The sequence below is a fragment of the Triturus cristatus genome, chromosome 4_2, assembly GCF_964204655.1.
Source record: "Triturus cristatus chromosome 4_2, aTriCri1.1, whole genome shotgun sequence".
In the NCBI taxonomy this organism is placed as follows: domain Eukaryota; kingdom Metazoa; phylum Chordata; class Amphibia; order Caudata; family Salamandridae; genus Triturus; species Triturus cristatus.
Genome location: NC_140586.1, coordinates 91,048,511 through 91,070,803, shown reverse-complemented (window position 1 = coordinate 91,070,803; position 22,293 = coordinate 91,048,511).

Here is a 22,293-nt window from a genome sequence, read left to right as displayed (position 1 = left end):
GGCGATAGGCACAATGTAGTTTCTGTTGTACATTCAATGCTTCACAAATCAATTGTATAATTTCGTTCTGAAAATGCTTTCCTCTATCTGAGTCAATCATTACTGGGAAACCAAATCTAGGAATGAACTCTCTCAATAGAAGTTTCGCTACAGTAACTCCATCGCGCCTAGTCGAGTAAGCTTCCACCCAACGTGAGAACAGGCAGACAGCTACTAGGACATATCTTAGCCGATTACATGGGGGCATTTCAATGAAATCAATCTGCATTCTGGTGAAAGGACCTCCCTCCCGTCCTATAGTTCCCAAACTCACCACTGTTTTCCTTGATTATATTTCTGACATATAAGGCATCTTTGACAAAGGCTCTCAGCTACAAGCCAGAACTTGGCGTTATACCTGGTCTGTTTGAAAAGTCTGATCATGGCATCCCTACCTATGTGTGCCTGTCCATGGTACATCCGTGCCATGGTAGAGATCATGCTATCAGGCATTACTGGTCTTCCATCACGATAAACCCAGACCTTGTCTATCTCACGTGGTGCACATCCTGACTTTATCCACTGTTTCTTTTCTTCCTCTCCTGCCTCTTCCTGTAACTGCCTCACCTCATCCCAGGTACTCACAGTGTTAGTAAAAAGCAATGGACATGAGTTAATTTACTTTTCCCAATTCCGATTCAAGGAGTTTTGGTTTTGCGCACAATACTGCGCATGTCATTTGCAAATTTGTTGCCCGCTGACACATAGTCTGTACCCTTTGAATGGGCTGCACATTTTACAACTGCAATTTGCTTAGGCAGCTGTATCGCCTCAAGCAATTTTCCAACCACTTTAGCATTCCTGATCAGAGTTCCACTCGACGTCAAGAACCCTCTTTGTGACCAAATCTTTCCAAAATCATGGACCACTCCAAACCCGTACTGACTATCGGTAACCACAGTGACTCGCAGGTTCTTTCCCCAACTTGCATGCTCGGGTCAGTGCAAACAATTCAGCAACCTGAGCTGGTTTTACTCCTTTCAGGCAAGACGCTTCCAACACAGCCGCTACAGTACATACTGATATGCAGCACTCAGAATTCCCTCTTCAGTTCTCAGACATGACCCATCCACAAACATCACATAGTCACTTTCTTTCAGAGGCACATCTTTTATGTCTGGGCGCGGCTTGGTGCAAAAATCAAGCACTTCCAAACAGTCACGATCCACATCATCCTTCACTTCCACATTCACAGCATCAGGTAGCAATGTTGATGGATTTACATTAAGGCACCTCACAAGGCTCACATTTGTAGCACCCAGAATGACCTTCTCATATTTAGTTAGACGACTATGCGTCATAAATTGTGTGCGGCATCTTGTCAAAAGGATTGCAACATCATGGGGGACAAACACTCTCTCAGGATATCCCATCACAATTCCTTCACTCTGCTCCAAACTCTTACAGATAGCAGCCACTGCTTTCAAGCAACCAGGCAAAGCTACGGCTACAGGATCTAGTACAGCTGAAAAGTATGCAACCGGTCGTCTTAATTTTCCATACCTCTGTACTAACACAGAGAGTGCACATCCATCTCTCCCACTGCAATAAATCTTGAATTCCTTTTCGTAATCAGGCATTCCAAGAGCCGGTGCTTCACACAAGCTGTCTCTCAGTTGTCTAAAAGCCTTCATCTCCTCTTTATTAAGTTGCTGATCCACTGGTGACAATATCCCACCATTCCAAGAAACATTCTCACTTCTCTCTGAGTCATTGGTGCTCTCATTCCTTTTATTATTCTGATCCTGTCTGCAGTCACTTTCCTCAGACCTTTCTCAATCTTATGACCTAAGTATTGTACTTCTTTCTTACAAAATTGTAATTTTGATAGGGATACCTTAAGTCCTCCATCTGCCAAATGATTCAGCAATGCAACTGTGTCCACCACACATGCCTCTCGCGTCTTCGATGCCACAAATGGGTCATCGATGTATTGCACGAGTACTGAACTTTCGGGCATTTTCAAATCTTCTAAGGACTTCTTTAGAATCTTATTAAATATCGATGGACTTTCTGTATACCCCTGTGGGATACGGCACCATGCCAAAGTACGTTCGCCGAACCGGAACGCAAAAATTTGTTCATTATCGGGGTGCAATGGGATAGAAAAGAAAGCATGACGCAAGTCGATGACTGTGTACCATTCCGCACCATGGGGAATCTGATATAGGATTACCGAAGGGTTCGGTACAATGGGACAGCAGAGCACAACAATTTTATTCACTTTTCTCAAATCTTGTACTATCGTGAAAGTTCTGTTAGGCTTCTTTAAACCCATGATCGGAGAATTACATGGACTACTCATTATTTCTCTCAAAATTCCCTGTTCAATCATCTTGTCTATTACAGGCGTCACTCCTGCAATTATTTCTGGTGTCAATTTATACTGGGGAATATTCGGGTAGCTTACTCCTTCTGTTAGTTATTTTCACAGGATCTACTCTATTCATCAATCCCATATCTTCTCCTGTGAAATCCCATACCTCGGGTTTCACTGTTTTCTTCAATTCCTGAGGCAATTCCTCCGGATCAAATACAACAAATGCCTCCGTAGTTTCAGCTTCCAAATTTGCCATTGTCATTCTATACAGTACATCCTCATCAGGAGTTTCAAAAGCTATGCCATCGGGGGTACAGAAGATCGTGCAATTCATTTTGCACAACAAATCTCTCCCTAACCAATTCACGGGGCTAGTGTCACACACGACAAATCGATGCATGTCGTTGAATTTCCCTATTTTAACTTTACCAGGATCAGTAAGATAAGTTTTTATCTGTCTATTTGAGACTCCAACTACTTGGATTGTCTCACCAGAGAGAGGAAGAGTTTTAACGTCAGCTGATCTGACAGTTGAACGAGTAGCACCAGTATCTACTAGGAAAGTAATATTTTCATCATTTACCTTTCCATCCACAAAGGGTCCTGTCTGGTCTACCTCTAGAGTTGTGCCAAGTACGCACTCCTCTTCCTTTCCTAGGCACCGTCAATAACTCTCTTCTGACTCACTCTCATTGTGCTGCAGCCAATACTGCAAAACAGCACTAGCGCGCGGTAGCTTCGTTACCTGTTCCTTGTTGTGGAATCCTGTCTCATTACTGTATCTCTGAGGATTTACACTCTGTGGAAAAGGTGGCTTTGGCACCTGACACTGTTGGGTGACAACCTGCTGCTGTCGCGGCGGTTGACAACTCATCTCATTCTGCACCTGTGGATTCAATGATGCATTTTCACCATTAGCACTCTGGGGCAATTTACACTTGGATTTCCAATGCCCTAATTTTACGCAAATTTGACATGGCCATTTCTTTTTTGCCTCCTCTAAGCTCCTCCTCTAAGCTGATTTGCCCCTTTCCTTTTCCAATATTAGGTTTTTGTCTAACTTGGCCCATGCCATTAGCTTGCTCAATCAGCTGGGCTTCTTGTCTCTCCGCTACCTTAACTTGTGCCCACATCGCCTTCTCTGTCAGTTTGCGTTGTTTGGCCTCAATTTTGTCACTAAAATATTTAGCATGTCGTAACACTTCTTCTATCTTTTTATTCTGCCAATCGACTGTATGCTGTTTGATCATTTTGCTTACCTCAGGTCTCAAACCATAAACAAATCGATATACAAAATGACTTAAATCCTTCTCGCTTAATTTCTCATCACCACTGTATTGCTTAAAAGCTAACGGCAACCTTTCATAATAAGTATGGACAGATTCTTTAACCTCTTGGTGAGTTCTATCAATTTTTACCCAATCAGTTTCCTTTGGTGTCACCTTGTTTTTCAAAAAGGTAATTACCTGTTCATATTTCCTCATTACCTCCGGATCAGGGGCTCCTGTCTTAGGATCCCTAGGGTACTCTTGAGTTGGCCAACCTATTGTAATTTTACATTCTGCCCATAAATCTGCCGGTACAATTATATCAAAAAGACCATTTAGATCTATCCACAACACTTTCAATAATTTAAAAAACCTTTCCACCTGTCGGTACCACTCAACTGGTTTTTCTCTTAACCTCAAGAAATCATTGGTAAATGACAAAATATCCTGCCTAGTCCATGGAACATGTACATAACCCCCCTCCTGGGATCTCCCTCATGGGACATTCAGTGACTACTGGCTCCTTTTCCCTTACCGGAAATGCCGAAAAAGTCTTATCTGTCGTATCCTCTCTCTTTCGAAACCATCTACTTTTCCTTCTATCTACTTCACCCCATTTCCTTAACAAGGCAATTAGTTGAGTCAATCTCCCTGCAGTATTCAGATTTTCAATATCCTTCTCAGAAAAAACAAATCTATATGGTTTCTGCAATGATCTTATTTTCTCAAAGTCAATGCCCATTTTACTCGCTGTGTCTTCCAATTTCTCATGCAAACTCCTCGCTCTCCAAATTATACTTTTGCAGAGAAACATTAGCTCCTCGTCCTGATGTGCTTTTAATTTTTCAGTTGGGATAGTCCCTACTATTAATTCTTCCAAGGTTACTTTTAATTTTTCCACATCTAAAGGTTGAGTTTCTGTATCTTTCCGCTGTAAACTCCTTAACCAATCACTTAATTCCTCAGAAGTAGGACCTACAGGGATTGTTTCACTTCTTATTCTCTCCATATTTCTCTCTGGGGTTTCTGTTGCTTATTCTGTTGTCATCCATGTCTTACTTGCTGGACTTTGATTTACAGTCAGATTTTTAGGAGCACTTAAACCTGATATTTCTGCCATATTTTTCCATGCATTTCCTCTAGATCCACTTCTTTCTGTCTCAATTCGTTTACTACTATTGTAGGAAACTGTTAAACAATGCTCACTATCTTTCTATCAAAGACGGGCATCACCGGCCCTATTGTTACAGGTACGGTTACTGCTTCCATATTTTTGGTTCATGCTCTAATTTTCTCAGTTAATTCCAGAGTAGTCCTAGCTAGTACAACCGAATTTTCATTTCCAGTCCTAACAGGTTGTGAAATTTCAGAGCCTCTAAATGGATTATTTTTCCCTAAATCAGGTGGCGTTTGCTCAAGATTTTTATTTAGCGTGGTTTCTTTTACCGGCGAACTCGGAGTCAGCAACGTAGAATTTGGTGATACGGGGGAGGATTTTTATTAAACATGTCTTCTAGCACTTCATCCTCCGATTCATTCACACCATACTTATAACCTTCTGACCCTGTATTGTTTCTCTTTTCTGTACACTTTCTGCCACTTGTCTCTTCAACATTTCTCAAAGGAAACATACCATCAGTCATGCTTGCATTCCGCCATGTTCTCATTCGATCCTCATGACTTTCCTGACCACAATGTATACCAAATATGTAATTATTCCTTCTTCCACTCCGATGCCGTTCTCTTTCATACATCTCCTCTTCCCACTCCGTCAAACCCTCGAACTGAGTAGGTCTAGGTCTCGGTTCTAACCTCTTCATTCTTTCTCTTGTTTCTTAATACAGCTAAACTGAATGAACCACTGTCTGGAAACCCTAGGACTCCATCCTCTTTTGTATACTTTGCTCAATTCTCTAGCCAAATACATGTTTGGTACCCATATTTTGCTCCCATAAAAGATGCCGGCGATTTCGGTGGAGGAAGTATCTGTCCTTCCCTAGTCACAATCGGCTTATCCTTTTAAAATAGGCTTTTAATTTTCCCAAACCATGATTTTTTCTCTTTCTCAGGTGGATCGTAATACATCATTTTTATTTTCCCTAGTTCTGAATCACTGGACCTTTCAAATCGCTTCTCTTGCGACTATTCCGTATTTCTCTCCAATCCCAGCTCGACTCACACTAACGCACCAATCCTGTGCGTCTAAGTCACTCCTGAAGTTCTCCAATTCCAGCGTGACTCACACTAACGCACCAATCCGGGGCGTCTACGTCACACTGGCAAATTCTCCACTCCTAGCGCGGCTCACACAAACGCACCAATCCGCGAAAGCTTCGTCCCTCTATGGCTGGCCAATCCCAGTGCGGTCTTTCTGAAGTCAGCCAGTCTCGCTACTCCTACTTCTGCAGACCCCTCCTTTACAAATTTTATCAGCAAACTTTTCTTACGTTTTCTTTAATCAAATCTGTTAGTAACAACATAAAAACACCACCATTGCCTGTTTCGCTAAACCAAAGAGATAGTTTTATTAATTTACCCAAGAATTCTGTATTTCCAGTAGGCAGCGCTTACCTCTACCCTACCACAGAATTATTCTGTTTCGCCGATAAAGTAGCACTTCCCTCTACCTTACCCTTCTAACAAGCAAAAAGCTAACCGTTTCTCTGCGGATAAAACACATGTGGAGACTACACTGCTCCGGAGAATTAAGGCCACCTGTTGCTATTTCACTCACACACGTTCACACAGAAATGTCCCTACCGATAACACACGACGATGCTATCAACTCGAAACCAGTCAATGCGTTGTGCGACTTCACTTGCCACACATTTCCCCGTCTACATACAGGGCAACCAACTTCCTACGTCCCGGAAGTCTTCAAACCAATTAACAACATAAAACGCGATACAACTCAACATATAGTGTTAGAACATAAATCAATAATCACCAAACCAATGCAATAAAACCCATTACTAGTCACCAAACTAGCCAAAAATAACCATAACTCTGCTACCAGAAAACTGCTCCAGCGGAAAAGGACAAATTTACATATTCTCCCTATGTCACAGACTCGTCACCACCCTAACTCATTCATACATTCATTCATTGGTGGGGCCTATAACACCAACACTCATACGTCTCACCCGAATCTGCGCACAGGAGAAAATGAAGAGCTGGACATGTGAGGGTACCTTGTTACCTATCGGGGGGAAATTTCTTTACATTATATACATCAGTACCTACAGAATCCTAACTTTGACATCAAGGCACTCCACCACTTGGTCGATGGACCAATTAGTTGGACTGGTTGATGGTGATTTAGAACCAGCTAAAACACATTTAAAGCTTCGGAACCTTTCGGTTAAGTTTCTTTACCTTATTAAAGAATCACAAACTTGTTTCTTATTAATCAAAGTCTATTTTATCTAATTTTAGTTCACTCTGTGTTGGCATATTCAGGCTTACAGATCAAATAAATTCTCTATTGAGCGATTTCCAATCTTTGATCTTTAACATAAATTGACATGACGTTCATATTTACCTAAATTTGAACATTGGCGACCACTTCCAGAAGAACCCGTCAACCCACAGCAATAATCAAATCCCTTCAGATGGACTCGTCCTTTTATAATCAAAGAAACTCAGGTAAGTCCAGGAAATCTCCTTCAGCTCGACACAGTCTCCACACTTCAGTCAAAGGACCGGGCGAACGAACCAACGAACCAACAACCCAGCAAATCACCCTTTGCACCAACAGCGAAAAGGATAATACCACACCCTCTTCCAAATCCCCTTCTTTTATACTCTTTTTCTCCTTACTTTTAGGACAATGCGCAACAATTTAGGGGTAGAAAGTGTTCCGATTAGCTAAATCCTCTGAAATTTGTAATTCTCCTAAATGTTCCCAGGTTTGCCTGTTTCCCATGAGACCGGGCATGACATTTCTCAATTGTATTCTTTTTGGTAGTTTCACAGGCAAACGTTCCGAAGTAACAACATGTAAGTTTCCTTGTACAGGTCTTTCATTGTCCCCTCGGCCATTCACACTAGTCTTTGTCTTGGCAGTCCTCCATGTTCCTATCCTTGACAAGGAACATCTTGATTCTCCTCGGAGGTCGCTTGGAGATCTTCAGAGCCATCCGAGTCTGCCCAGTAGACATCGCGCTCACATGACGGTGGCCACTTCCGAACTCCATTTTAAGTACTGCGGCCTAGTAGGCCCGAATGCCAACTTAAGCAAAAACAAACATAACAGTAATTAATATGTAGAAATGAAGATTCTAATGTTAAACCCGCACTAATCCCTATATATATTTATATTTTCATAGCTTGTAGCAACATTTAAAGCAATAACACTCACCATTCTGCAGCACTGGAAGCACAAACCATCACAAGAGCAACAAGAATCATGCAATTCTCTATTTCAACACATCCTAAAGGTAGTTTGCGTACCACAGTTAATCATTTAATTAGTTGCCATGCAATTAGCATTTTAGTCCCACGTGTATCTCGTGTTTATTAAGGTGCATTTGTTGATTAATTATACCACTTCACACAATTAGTACAAGTTAATATTTAGAATGATTACGTAGTTAATATTTCATGCAAAAATAGAGGAGGTATACAAATGTTTGCTTTACCTGCTCCATCACTAACTTTCCAATTTCCGCATCATGAGATGTGTGATATTTGTTGTACACAGGCTGTTTAGGTCGAGCCTAGCGCAGTGCGCATAAGCTGCTTTATGGGAGGCTTCTTGTGAGTGCTCAAAACTTCTTCATGTGGGTCTAACTCCTCCCACACATTCTTTTGGCCTTTGCGTCTGTCTTTCAATAATGAAAGCACGCAAATGGCCAAAGGCGGGTGCATGTCCTACCTCTCTTCCAAAAGTTAACTCCCACAGTGTTTTGCTCTCGGGAGCGAGCAGTGGCGCGCAGGCTGGTAGCTGCATTCCTCCCTCGTCGTGGATCATGTTACTAATTGAACACAGCGCGGTCGCTTTCACTTTAGCAGCTGCGCTTGTTTTGTTTGTGATATCTTGTTCATTGGTGGCCACTGGCGCCAAGCACATGCCATTGTTAATTCGATCCCTGTGTGGGTTTCCCCACACCTCACTACGTGACATGTGCCCGTTGGGACTGCGGTCTTCATTTAGACACCTTGTGTGTACGTATTCTCTCCTGAAGCAAATTCTCGGCTTGTGGACAGCGCTTCATGGAGTTTTAATTTGCTTCCTTTGTGGACTTCCACATGCAACACCCCCTGTCTTCTTTTCAGGTACCCCGTAGGTCTCCCCTTGAAGCCGCTGCTACATGCATCGGTCGATGGCTTACATTAGCTTGCCTACGTCACTTGGTCGGACACAGGACACAGTGCTCCATTCAGCAGTCTAGTTCTTGCCCCCTGCTGCTTTAGAGTACGTGACCCGCACAGGCACAGCTGCCTTTAACTTCCTGCTACACTCATCAGCATGCAAAGATTTATGCCGGCGCTTCCGATTGTGGATCTCTTCCGCCACCGTTTCACTCTGTGCCTCAGCCCGCTGGTATTAATCCCCAGGTGAGCAAGCGACTCTCCTATTTCGCGCTTGTTCAGATATTCCCTTTTCTTGCTGCTTGTATGTAAATATGCAGCAGTTGTGTCCAAACAATGCACTGCAACTCTTGTTCTTATTTGTTAAGCATGAGTAGTTGAAGTAATTTGCCATGAATCACAAGCTGTATATGAATCCAGGCCCGATGTCAGAAGGGCATGGTTCAAACATTGGGCAAGTGAGTGGCAAACTTGATCTCATCCCCCAGATCATCCATCTACCTCTGTACCCGGATTGCCCGTCTCCTGTTCATCGCTCCCCATGACATCCAGCCACATTGCCAAGCACTTCGATGCCTTGTCTGGGTAGTAAGCACTATATAAATGCAATTGCAATACAATAGCCCTGTGCATGCCCCCCATATCATCCCTTGGTCAACCCTTTCATTTGACTGCTCTCTGTGTCCTGTGCCTCTTACCTGATTCTCCCCCAGGCAATGCTGTGGATTGTATCTTAATGCCCGGCAGGGCACGTGAGGTGCCTCTTCTCACAGCCTGGCAGCTGAAAGGGTCCAAGGAATGCCAAATATTCAGAGCACCCAAAGTCTGACCCTTGGCGGTATTAGCGCTGCCATCATGTTAGTGGAGTTAACTCAGCCAGTTGGCATTCTGGTGGGAGATTTAACACTGGTATCAGGTGATTTGTTTTTATCGATAACGATCTATAAACCAGTTGCTAGCCATTTGCAATCGTTGAATATGAAAGCAGAGCCTGGCTTCTTGTAGCACCATTACCAACTACGACCTTGACACGTAGATTTATTGTATAAAACAGCACCACATGGAAACACGTCCGCTAACAGCTCTCACCAGGTTCGCAACTGTCTCCCAAGAACTCTCCCCGGCACGGACCCAGACTCTACAACATCTATAGAGTCTAACCAGGGTCCGTGCCCAAACAAGTTTATATTTAAAAACACTCCGCACTTGCGCTGCGCGCTACGATAAACACAACAGACCTTTATCTGCTCTAACAGATACACAGGGTGAGAGAGAACAGGGACGTGAAGGTTAGTAGGGAGATTTCTGATGGAATCTTAAAGCACAAGGGCACCTTCTGAAGTTTAACCAAAACCTGGCAACTGTGCTAGAAAGCGCACACTACGGCCACCAGAAGTGCAGTCTGGGGAAAACCTGTGTGGAGCACAGCTCTGCCGGTCTCAGCCTGGTCTCCAAGAAAAGAAAGAAACCAAAGAAAGTCGGAAAACGTGGCCCAGAACAGTCCCAGATAGAGGAATATCATGCAGCTAATTTCATAGAAACAAACTGCATTGACAACATTTACAACTAAATATAGTTACAGCTTTACCCATCACAAATATTTTTGTAAACAGCATTGCTATATAAGGTCTGATGTGCTGTCAAACAGTACACCGATAATCTGACAGCCGTAGCCCATGCAGGTAAAAGCTGTGGGGCGGTGGGATCGGGTGAGGGGGCATTTCGATGGACGATGACAAGGGGAAATTAATTATTTAATTTTCTCTCATCATCGTCTGTCGAAATACCACACCCCCGCCAGCCTTACTGCTGTTACCTGCACGGGCCGCGGCTGGAATCCGATGACAAATTACATGTTTGCTGATGGTTACCATTTCACTTCTTACCTAACCCTTTAGTTAGAAAACCACCTGCCATGCTTCATTTTGCAATTTGTTTGAAAGGCCTGTTACTAAATCGCTAGGCAACATAATTTGTTCCATTAGTACACCTTCATATGTTTTTGCATGGAACTTTAACCACCAATAGTAAGGTAGATCTAGATGCTTTTGACGCCCATCAATTTGATATTGTAAAAAAAAGTGCTACGAATTTAGTTTACTCAAACTATCTTATAAATCGATGGCGAATGAACTCCCGTTTATTCCAAAGATCACACATACCTCAGTGAGCACATTTGTGCATCAATTCACATAAGGCCAGCTGCATGGTTCAAGTCGCCACCTCTCGCTCGATGGACTAGCTTCCCGCCTTGGCTGGCACCCCTTGCCTTGCTGCCTTCCATGTCCCCTCCGCACCCACCACGGCTCGGTTGTTAATGCTCTTGCTTAATCCTGCGCAGAGGGTATGCAGGGCAGAACTATTCGGTTGCTGCCGTTGTTACATGAAATGTGCTCAGCTGCTCTATCTACTTTCTGATGTTTGTAAACTCGCAGCTTGTGTGCTGCTTGGCTAAACACTTATAAGGTCCCAAGGGCGAGACCTATTGGCTATGCCAATGCTTGTTTTGAACAAATCTCTGACCCAGTGAGGATGCTGGTTTCTCGTTGGATGGAGGACAGTGCGGTTGCTTTAAGATAAAACAACTAATTTGCCCGTAGCACAGCGGCCGGCCGGCCAGTAAAGTGGGGAGAGAATGTCTTTAAAAGAGAAAGCTCAGCATCTATTATTGGCGCTGGGCTTTAGTCTCGAAAATAGGGTGGGTGGGTAAGCGGGAGGGTTGTTATGGCTGCGAATAAAACAAAAGAAAAGCGTGTGGTAGGACGGATTTGGTAAAAGGGAGGGTTGTAGAAGCTGCAAATGGAAAAAAAAAAGTAAAGCGCTCATCGCCATGTTTTGTCAAAGGCGCCGATCGTTTAAAGCAAGTAATGTAAAAGAATGAAGGGAGAGTGTTGGATAGCAGGCAGGAGCAATGCATTTAACAAAATAGTGCTCAGAGACAGTAATTAAAAGGGCCCGAGTAACAACACATGTAACAGGGTGTGTCCTCATGGGAGGGTACAAGAAGAGACAGGGCGGTACTAAGGAGGGACTACTAAGCCTATTGATCTATGAAAAGCCACAATTTACATAGGACAGTGACAGGACCCAATTGAAAAGATGGGCGGAAAGTGGGTGGAGCTTCATGCACCTATACTGAATACAGCATGACTCGAAGAGACGGCGCAAGCGCTGCCTATGCAGGACCTAAAGACAAATACCATTCTATCCCTTTTCATATTTCTGAAATATTTACCGAATAGTTAACAGTCGCTTACTCCGATTCCATTCCTCAACAATCTTACATGTACTATAATCAGAAATGTTATTTTTCCAGTGGCGGCTGGTCCATTAGGGGCGTTGGGGCAGCACCCCACAAAAGAATCGGGCAACAGGGGAACAGGAATGTAAACAGACGACTTGACAGCTTACAATTCGTCTGTTTACATTTCCGGACCCGCCTGTGCGCTCTATTGGTGAAAGTGCGCTGTGCGCATGTCACGCACAGTGCACGCAGGCAGAGACGAGCAGGAGTTCAAAAGATGGTCTGCGCATGTGAGAGAGGAGCAAAGCCACTCACTCACATTCACAAACCATTAGGTTTGCTGCGCATGCCCTGTGTAGAGCAGGAGTTTGAAGATAGGCTCCTGCTCGGGCGGTGATGTGTTTTGCGCAAAGTCGCCCCATGCCCTATCAAATACCAGGACAGAGTAAACCAGGTTCAGCCGCCCGGCCCCCCAGTCTCCTAATTGGCAAAAGAAAAGAGCGGGGAGAAGTTACTTCCACCACGTTGCAGAGCAGACGTGATGCGACGCGGGACCGGAGAAGATGCCTGGTAAGTTCTTTTATTAATTAAATTAACCCCCGTACCCTCTTCAGTCATGCCGGCCGCGCCTGTATGAGATGCTTAAGCCTTATGAAAATGACGAATGCCTACAATGTGCCACTAAATTGCTGGTTAGATTGCTCTAACAGCACAGAATCATTACCACCTGTAATGTGAAAATGGCGACCATTTAACACGCTGGAATGTTTACCATGTAATTTACTGCATTATAGCACTAGAATCCATTATAGAGCGTGCAGCGGGTCTGTTGCCCTGTATTTATAGAGACACTGCTTGTGTGAATGGCTGTCTATGCCATGTAATGGCTGACCTGTACAGCATGAGCTGCATTCTGCTATTATTATAGCTGCTGGCTCTTATCAGTCTTGGCAATGAACAGTGAGTAATGCCGGTCACCTTTCAATTTGCTGTCAGAGCAGCTGGAGGGAGTGCGAACTATGAAAAGAAAGCACTTCCACTCACGCGCTGGTTAGTGTTTTGTTCCTGGAGGCCAATACCACACACGTCGAGAACTTCGCATGAGTTACAGTTGGCTTCTTGGTTTCCCATAAATGATATAGAAACCTCAAATTAGTTTATTATTATCGTTTGGTGCTTGCCTGAGGGAATAATAGTGACGTAAATCCTACATCCTCCTTGTACTTTGGTCTGGGATGTTGACACAGCATACTGTAGGAGTTGGCTGCTGAACTGCAGATGAATGAATAGCATTGTTGCCATCTGGCTTCCTATTACAGGGGTCACATTCAGTCTGTACTGCGTTTTATTCAGTCGCACTTTGCATACAGTGACTTGTAGGCGTATAAATAAAATGGAAAACAATCTCCGGCTTTTTGCATCATATATCAGCAAATAACCCGTAAACGTGTGTCACAATTGAGGGTATTTGCAAATTCTCAGTAACCTGTTTTTCATAATGTAATGTCTACCATCAACCAAATATAGGTGCCTCAAAACTTTAAATATGTTATTGGATTTTCTTTCTGTTCCCTAATCTTCTACAAATAGATGGTCATGGAAATTCTTTATTTTCAAAGTAAGGTTTCAAAGACCTCATGTCATGTGGATAAAGTAGGCTGTGTATTGTGTAACCATCGAAGTACTTGGTTGTGTGTGTGTCCGTCAATAAAGACACACCGTTGAGCAGCAGAAATGTAAACTGGAGGATTTTTTATGACCGAGGATGTGGTAAATAAATGAGGGACTGTGTATTACAAGAGGCTGATTCTTGATGCATGCTCGATAATTAGTAAGTCATTTACCCAGGCCTTTAAGTGACAATGTATTTCTCCTCTCTAGTGTATTTTTGATAGGAATTATAAAAATATTTATAGAATGAAAGCATGTTACAGCATTTGATGATTTAAATGTTCATTAGTCATTCGCAGTAATGTTTTATGCATCCCAGTTATATTCTGTGCATTCAAACCACGTACAAAACTTTCTTTGCCCTTAAAGTATTCTGCAACCCTGTCGTATGCTATGCATTCAAGATACTTACAGCGCTTTGATTCTGCACCCTTGTCATAACATTTGTATCCAAGTCATTTACAGCGCTTGCTAGTAAAGTATTGTGCATTTCTGTCACATGCGATGCATCCAAGTCATTTATACTCTGAAGCTACAGACCCTGCCACGCGTGATGCACCTCTGAGAAGCATACACACTGAGTGCCAGCACTGGGCCTAGCTTAAAAAACATAAAAACAGAAGTTTGACGCTAGGCCCTGCTGGTACACAGCATGTATATTGCTCAGAGGTGCGTGGCACTGGCAGGGTCTAGCTTCAGAAACATTTCTATCTACATGTTGTTATGACGTCCCTTTATTAATGTAATAACTGCACTTTCACAATTGCTTTATTAACCTTCTTGCTTCTCAAATTTCCTTGAAAATGCACCATTTACCCACTCTTTTTTCAAAATTTTCCCGAACCCCCCTTAAGATGTTCAGGCTCGCTCGCTCGCCATGATGCACTCTGACAGAGTTTACGCCCTACCATTTTCAAAAGTCACCAGATGCCACTGTATTTTTCTTATGCGAGTATATCTCCAGCTACAAAATATGTAATGCCTTGATAAATACATTTAATTCCAGAGGCTCCTGTGTCCTCATTTCAGTGTCTCCTGATTTTCTGCCGTCCTCTAATGTTGTATGTCCCAGTGCGTTTATTACAAGAGGGGCCATCTATCCAGCGCACAACAGGCAGGCGAGCACAGAAGTTACAGCATGGAAGAGATGGAGTGATGCTTCACCTCCTCAAGAGGGTTTTTCATCAGGGGACAGATAGTGCACCCCTTTTAAAAACTATGGGCTGGAGTATACCACTGTACATTATCAATCAATCAGGGGGTTTATAAAGCGCGCTACTCACCCGTGAGGGTCTCCAGGCGATGCGTACAAGAAGAAACATTTGCATGATGTGCGCACCACGTATAGCTCTACTTATCCCCATGTATTTTGAATATAAGCATTACTATTAATTATTCTTAAGCCTTTTAATGTGGAAAAGAATTAAAGACACATTGGTACCGTTGATGTAAAACTGAGGAAAGAAAGAGATACCTATCTAGTAGCTAAATTACACAACATGAAAGTAGGATAACGGGGATTAATCTTACCTCCCCCACTTGAGCCAATAATTTATTTCTCTGTCTCATATTCCCTTATCATCACATTGAGAGCACCTTGAAATAGAAAAGTTCAGAGTAAACTGTAAAAAAAAAAACCTTTCTCGTAATAAACTTTTTAATATTGCTCCATCCACACCAACAACTTAGGCTGCATATTAGGCCGCATACGAGGGTCTCGGTTCACTAGTGGCATCCTCAACATGGCTGCAGGGAAAGAAACATGATGTTTTCTAATTTCAAATTGCACGTTTGTTGATCATTCTGTGCCCATTGATCTTCCCATTATATCACACATATATCAAAGTGCAGTTGTGCTGAGCATTCCCATGCCCATTGACCTTCCCCTTATACAACACATTTATTTGATATTGGGTGATTTGGCTAATTTTCTATTGTACACTATTTAAAAGCTTCTTACCTGATGCTCCATTATTCCAGCCCACTATTTTAAGAAATTGTTCTGTACTGACACTGTATGGGAGAGCATTTCCAATAGGATTTGAAAAAAGTATGTTCATGTACAGATTATTTTTTTAGTTTCTGCTAGAGTTTCCTAATGGTTTGTGTGACATAACTAACCAAAGTTCAGCTATGTCACTGCCAGTGATGGCATCAGAGTAAAGGTCATGTGATGCCTCTTCCTGGGATGTCATTGGGGGTAGTGTCAAAGGGCGCATGATGGCATTTCCTTTGATGTCAATCAATCAATCACTGCATTTGTAAAGCGCGCTACATACCCGAGAGGGTCTCAAGGCGCTGGGGGGGGGGGGGGGGGTTCTACTGGTCGAAGAGCCAGGTCTTGAGGAGTCTTCTGAAGGCCAGCAGGTCCTGGGTCTGTCGTAGGATGGTGGGGAGAGTGTTCCAGGTCTTGGCGGCGAGGTAGGAGAAGGATCTGCCGCCGGCGGTGGTTTTTCGGATGCGGGGGACTGTGGCGAGGGCGAGGTTGACTGAGCGGAGGCTTCGGGTGGGGGGTGTGGAAGCTGAGTCGGTTGTTGAGGTAGGTGGGTCCGGTGTTGTGCAGTGCTTTGTGTGCGTGGATCAGGAGCTTGAAGGTGATCCTTTTGTTGACGGGGAGCCAGTGCAGGCCTCTCAGGTGGAATGTGATGTGGCTGCGGCGGGGGACGTCGAGGATGAGTCGGGCCGAGGCGTTCTGGATGCGTTGGAGTTGTCTCAGGAGCTTGTTTGTAGCTCCTGAGTAGAGGGCGTTCCCGTAGTCGTGTCTGTTGGTGATGAGGCCCTGGGTAACGGTTTTTCTCGTGTTGGGGGGGATCCATTTGAAGATCCTGCGGAGCATACAGAGGGTGTTGAAACAGGACGCGGAGACGGCGTTGACTTGCCTCGTCATGGAGAGAGTGGAGTCGAGGATGACCCCCAGGTTGCGTGCGTGGTCCGTGGGTTCCGGGGCTGTGCCAAGTGACTTGGGCCACCAAGAGTCGTCCCAGGCTGATGGGGTGGGTCCGAGAATGAGGACCTCCGTCTTGTCTGAGTTCAGCTTCAGTCTGCTGTCCTTCATCCAGTCGGCTACGGCCTTCATTCCTCTGTGGAGGTTAGCTTTGGCGGTGTGGGGATCTTCGGTGAGGGATATGATCAGCTGGGTGTCGTCTGCGTAGGAGATGATGTTGAGGTTGTGTTGTCGTGCGACGTGGGTGAGGGGGTCCATGTAGATATTGAACAGCGTCAGGCTGAGGGTGGATCCCTGTGGGACGCCGCAGATGATCTTGGTGGTTTTGGAGCGGTAGGGTGGGAGGCAGACGCTCTGGGTTCTGCAGAAGAGGAAGGATGTGGTCCAGGCCAGGGCCTTCTCTTGGATACCGGCGTCATGGAGGCGTGCTGATAGGGTGCGGTGGCAGACCGTGTCAAAGGCTGCTGATAGGTCCAGGAGGATGAGGGCGGCTGTTTCTCCTTTGTCCATCAGGGTCCGGATGTCGTCAGTGGCGGCAATGAGGGCGGTCTCGGTGCTGTGGTTGCTGCGAAAACCGGATTGGGAAGGGTCCAGGATGTTGTTAACTTCGAGGTAGCGGGTAAGCTGTTTGTTGACAATCTTCTCAGTCACTTTTGCCGGGAAAGGGAGCAGAGAGATGGGCCGGAAGTTCTGGAGGTCCTTGGGGTCCGCCTTGGGCTTCTTCAGAAGGGCGTTGATCTCGGCGTGCTTCCAGCTTTCTGGGAAGGTTGCTGTCTCGAAGGAACAGTTGATTGTTTTCCGGAGGTGGGGCGCGATGGTTGCGCTGGCTTTGTTGAAGACGTGGTGAGGGCAGGGGTCCGATGGGGATCCGGAGTGGATGGAGTTCATGGTTTTGATGGTGACTTTGTCGCTGACGCTGGACCAGACGGTCAGGCGACTGGTGCGAGTGGTAGTTGCAGGGGTGGTGGACTCGGTGGTGGGTGCGGGGGGTCGGAGTTGAAGCTGTCGTGGATGTCGGTGATCTTGCGGTGGAAGAAGGTGGCCAGGGAGTCGCACAGGTCTTGAGATGGCGGGATGTCGTTGGTGTTGGAGCTGGAGAGTTCTTTCACGATGCTGAAGAGCTCTTTGGTGTTGTGTGCGTTGTTGTCTAGGCGGTCCTTGAAGGCGGTCTTCTTGGCGGTCCTGATGAGCTGGTGGTGTCTGCGGGTGGCGCTCGAGGGCTGTGTGGTTGTCTGGTGTTCTGTCATGGAGCCATTTCTTCTCCAGCTTCCAACAGGTGTGCTTGGAGATCCAGAGGTCCTCGGTGAACCAGGCGGCTTTCTTGTTGGTGTGGTTGGTTGTAGAGGTCTTGAGAGGGGCGAGGGTGTTGGCGCAGTCGTTGATCCACTGTGTGAGGTTGGTTGCGGCGGTGTCTGGGTCGGTGGGTGGTCTCAGGGCGAGGGCGGTAGTCAGTTGGTCCTTGGTGACCTTGCCCCAGCAGTGGCGTGGTAGCTGTTGGGTGCGGTGGTGTGTGGTGGGTTTTCTGTAGGTGAAGTGGACGCATCTGTGGTCGGTCCAGTGTGGTTCGGTGGTGTGGTTGAAGGAGATGTGGGGGCTTGCGGAGAAGATGGGGTCGAGCGTGTGTCCCGCGGCGGGAGTAGGTGTCGTTACGAGCTGTTTGAGTCCGAGGTTGGCGAGGTTGTCGATCAGGGCGGTGGAGTTGGCGTCGTTGTTGTTATCGAGGTGGAAGTTCAGGTCCCCGAGGAGGATGTAGTCCGTGGAGGCGAGGGCGTGGGTGCTGACGAGGTCGGCGATTGAGTCACTGAACTGTGGGTGGGGTCCGGGAGGTCTGTAGATGAGAGTTCCTGTGAGGGTGGTGTTGGGGTCGGTGTGGATCTGGAAGTGCATGTGCTCGGCGGTGGTGAGGGTGTCATCGGTGTTCGTTGAGATTTTGATGGAGTCTTTGTGGATGATGGCGATTCCGCCTCCCACTCCGTTGGTGCGGTCTCTGCAGGAGATCTTGTAGCCCTGTGGAATGACTATGGCGATGTCTGGTGCGGAGGTGGCGTTCAGCCTGGTCTCCGTCAGTAAGGCGACGTCGGGGGAGGTGGAGTCTAGGAGGTCCCAGAGTTCGATGGCGTGCTTGCGAGCGGAGCGGGTGTTGAGGAGGATGCAGCGGAGGTGGTTGGGTTCTCTGGCTGGTGGTGTGGAGGGTTGGATGCTGGTGAATCTGCAGTTCCGGCAGGTGAAAGGCCCCTGGGTGCGTTTCGGGGTGGCCCGGTAGCAGGGGTGGTCTCGTCTGGTGTTGAGTGCGTGGAGGGTGCTTGCGTCGTAGTGCAGTCTGGCGTTGTGGGGGGTGCAGGGTCCAGGGGTTCTGGCGCTGGGTGCGGTCCAGGCGCAGACGGGCGCAGACTGGCTTGCCTTAGGCGCGCCCTCTGCGCGCCCGCTTCGTGGCCTCCATATGAGGGCAGAGGGAGGGAGGAGCAGGTGGGAGTGGGCGGCCAATGGGAGTGAAGGGGGCGGGGCCGCAGGAGCTCAGCGGCCGGAGATAACCCAGGGAAAAAACAGCGGGAAAAGACGGCGGGAGAGGGACAACAGAGCACAGGGGTACAGAAAGCAAAACACAGGGGTACAGAATAAAAAAGGGAGCGAGCAGTCAGGCGGCAAAAGCAGCAACGGAGGTTCAACCCACAGGGGGCTGCGTGGCGGATGGGGGAGCGACCTGCCTGGTGACACAAGGTTATAGGTCCAGCTATGCCACCTCCTTTGACATCAACTGCGAGTCAAAGGGCATGTGACATCACTTCCGCTGCCCCTGTCATTCTGGTGGTGAATCGACGTCCATGGCTTTCTCCAGTATTGGCTTCTCAGTCCTATAATATTCCAGCAGTGTGAGCTTGCTCCAGTAGGTGTCCTGACAGCACTTTAGTACAACAGCAGTGAGGACTTTTTCTAGCAGTTCCAGTGGAAGTAAATAGCCTTACTCAAGAAACCAACTGAGATGAATGTTGGCACCTACACAGTCAGGCTCTGTAAAGAGCATATAACTCACCAGCCCATAGATTTGATGGTCCCTCTTTAGGTCTGGCTAAAAAGTGCAGTTGTTCTAGACTCTGTCATCACCATAAAAAAGAGCTTTAAGAAGCAGTACTCAGAGAAGGGCTTATGTTCCGTTTTTTCTCCCTCTCTACAAGTTTTGGTTAAACAAGAGGTATTGGCTTCCACTGAAAAAGAGTCCTTGTACTGCACCTTTTGGGAACACTTATTTTTCAAAACAGTTCGCCTAAATTAGTTACAATGACAAGCCAAATATTGTTGCCGATTTGTGTATCATGAAATGTTAAGACAAAATGAAGTAGACCTCTTTTAATGCGACAGAATTGTTGTTACATGGTGCTAAAGCCCACAGATACAACACATTATACACAATGGTAATGTGGAGGAATGGATATCTAACTACAAGCCATAGGGTACATCCAATTGCCCTATGAATGGTACAATGTCCCGTCTCCAATTGTTAGTGCATCAAAAACCACATACCACTATAACTTCCTTGTTGGAATAATTCTTCATTGCATTCCCTACACCTCCTCAAACATTTTATACATGTGCATCTCCACTTAAATACAATTATTAATCTTGATTTTTGGTGGATTCCTCTAAGCGTAAACTGTTGGACAGTTTACACTTGGAGGAATCCACCAAAATCAGGATTAATGATAGTATTTAAGTGGAGATGCACATGAATAAAATGTTTGAGGAGGTGTAGGGAGACCTCATGTGTATACAGGATTACCTTGCAGTGTATTGCCATTAATGAGGGTGCAAACACTGGTACTAAAAAACTGGGGTTTAGGTAATAATATATATATTATCTACTGGCGGTCGCCAGTAGATAATTATAGTTAGGACCGTGTTTCCATAGGAAATCTGAAAATTCTATTTTGAATAACTTTGGCGCCCGTTGACGAATCCTCGCAAAATTTTCAAAACTAATAGGGCGCTCTGCTCAGCTCCTACCCTGAAAGTCTTGGGGTGATTCGTCATGCGGGGGCCGAGAAAAAATGGGGGTCCCAAAACACGTTTTCCCCATGCATTTTCCCATTGGACCTTTAGTCGAAGGTACAGCCCGAACGGCTGAACAGAATTACTTGAAATTTGGCAAAGAGGTAGTCCTCAGGTTAGGGAAGTGCCTTTTGCATATATGGAGTCAATCTGTTCAGTATTTCCTGAGAAAATTGCATTTAAAAGTACATAAATATCTATAGGCGCGCACGGTGCCGTGCGCGAGCGTAATTCTGATTGGTTGTTAGATGTCAGTCAACATTCGAATCGGTCGAAATCAGGAAGTGTTAGACGCCATTTTGTCTGTTGCACTGAAAAGGGAAGGTGGAGAACGTGAAAAGGGGGCATGGTAGAGAGTTCCTGACCCCCTAGCCTTTATCAGGGGGTCACAGAAGGACCCCGAAGAGTAAAAAAAACATTTTATTTTTTCTTTAAAAATCGGAGGGTGCGCGCACGGTGAATTAAATTTTTTTTTTTTATATAAGATATTAACTATGCTGTTCAACTTTATCCAAATTCAAAAAAAAAGCTGAGCCATTCCAAATTACAAGATACACTAACTATATACATAGGTAGTTTATTATAAAATAAATATATGAAGAAAAAAAAATACATATATAAATTAGCATTTAAAAAACCGTACAAATTCACAAAAAAACCATAGGTTTCACACACGTTATAGTTAGGAATTAGCATTTAAAAAACCTTGCAAATTCACTTAAAAAACCATAGGTTTCACACATGTTATAGTTAGCTGGACATTTCACTCGAAAAAACCAATGAAATTCCCCCGTTATAGTTAGTTCAGGTAACTATAACTCACGCGATCGCAATCCACTGCTGATGACGTCAGATATTACATCACTGATGACATCATCTAGTGAATATGTGTCTTTCTGTAAAATAAATATTTTTTATATATGTATATCTAAAGATTAATGGAAGAATAAATGGGCAAATAAGTGTCTAAATACAGTGACGTAATATCTGACGTCATCAGCAGTGGATTGCGGTCGCGTGAGTTATAGTTACCTGAACTAACTATAATGGGGGAATTTCATTGGTTTTTACGAGTGAAATGTCCAGCTAACTATAACATGTGTGAAACCTATGGTTTTTTTAAGTGAATTTGCAAGGTTTTTTAAATGCTAATTCCTAACTATAACGTGTGTGAAACCTATGGTTTTTTTAGTGAATATATATATATATATATATATATATATATATAAAATTGTATGTACATTTATGTGTAAAATATATTTTGTCATTGCTTTTGTCTATGTTTAATTTTTTTTTACAAAATGCAATGAAGAATTATTCCAACAAGGAAGTTATAGTGGTTGTGTTTTTTGATACACTAAACATTGGAGACCGGACGATGTACCATTATAAGGGCAACTTGATGTACCCTATGACTAGTAGTTAGATATCCATTCCCCCACATTACCAT